The following is a 1417-nucleotide window of genomic DNA, read 5'->3' on the forward strand; positions in this document are numbered from 1 at the left end:
CTCCTGCATCTCTTCTTTTTTTTAATTAATAATTGTTTATTTTTGGCTGCATTGGGTCTTCGTTGCTGCACGCGAGCTTTCTCTAGTTGCAGCGAGCCGGGGCTACTCTTAGTTGTGTCGTGGGCTTCTCATTGCTGTGGCTTCTCGTTGCAGAGCACAGGCTCTAGGTGCGCGGGCTTCAGTAGTTGTGGCACGCGGGCTCAGTAATTGTGGCTTGCGGGCTCTAGAGTGCAGGCTCAATAGTTGTGGCGCACGAGCTTAGTTGCTCCACGGATCTTCCCGGACCAGGGCTCGAACCCATGTCCCCTCCACTGAGAGGCAAATTCTTAACCACTTGTGCCACCAGGGAAGTCCCCTGCATCTTTCCTAATTATAACTTTTATAAGACTATTCTATATATGTAAAATCCCCTTTTATTCAGATCTCCTTATTTCCTGCAGGTGATCTTGTTTATTTCTTTATTCAAAATGTGGACATGCTTCCACATTAACACCACTTCTTTGTCTTTTCCCCCATCCTCCCTTCCTTCACTACTGTCACAGAGAAAGTGGTGGCCCTCCAGTTCTGGGTGAGATTTTTCTGTCATAGAACCATGACCCTATTTGTTCATAACCTCACAGAGAAGGCTCAAGCCCTGGTCAGTGCTGCTGTGACTTATATGAAGCCTTGACTGGCCACATTTTGGCACTAGGTCAGTGTTGAGCTGGTTCCTCCAACCCTGCCGAGATCCCTACTCCTATTCAGAGGTTTTAAGAAATAGTCATCAGTGCTCAAACTAGTAGCTTCAAACAGCTCACAGTTAAGGAAGCTCTGCTGAATGGTTTGGTGGCCACTGAGGTGAGAATGTGATTTTATGTTGGCAAGATCATAGGCAAGTGTGGCATTGTTGGCTATAGTGTTTAAAGACCATCGTTGGCTATAGTGTTTAAAGACCTTTAACATGTGATTATATTTTGTTTATTATTTGAGTGTCCTTGGACCATGTGTGACCAGACTGCTGTCTGCTTAAAATGATGTCAAAATCAGTGTTTTCTCTATCAAATGCTACATGGACGGTCACAATATTTCTTGGTACTAAGTTGGGTTGTCTTTTGCTTTGATACATTAATACAGCTCTAAATGTATGTCTTTGCTTAGCCTGAAATTGGAAAGGATATGTGCAAACGTAACATTGTGGTACATGTGTATGTGGGGATAACATTTTAATTTGATGGTTTGAAACATACATATATTTTAAAATATTTATTTATATATTTATTTGTCTGTGCTGGGTCTTCATTGCAGCACGTGGGATCTTTAGTTGCGACATGTGGGTTCTTTAGTTGCAGCATGTGGGCTCTTTTAGTTGCGGCATGTGGGCTCTTAATTGCTGCAGGCAGGATCTAGTTCCCTGACCAGGGATCGAACCCAGGCCTCC

The 1417-nt window shown here is 43.5% G+C and overlaps 1 pseudogene; it reads left to right on the top strand.

Moving 5' to 3' along the window:
* The first annotated feature begins 349 nt into the window (after nt 1–349).
* Nucleotides 350–903, top strand: LOC113613472 (ATP synthase subunit g, mitochondrial pseudogene; annotated as a pseudogene).
* Nucleotides 904–1417: the final 514 nt, after the last annotated feature.

Source organism: Aethalodelphis obliquidens, unplaced genomic scaffold (genome assembly GCF_003676395.1).
Source record: "Aethalodelphis obliquidens isolate GAN/ISIS:26980383/991018 unplaced genomic scaffold, ASM367639v1 scaffold88, whole genome shotgun sequence".
Classification (NCBI taxonomy): domain Eukaryota; kingdom Metazoa; phylum Chordata; class Mammalia; order Artiodactyla; family Delphinidae; genus Aethalodelphis; species Aethalodelphis obliquidens.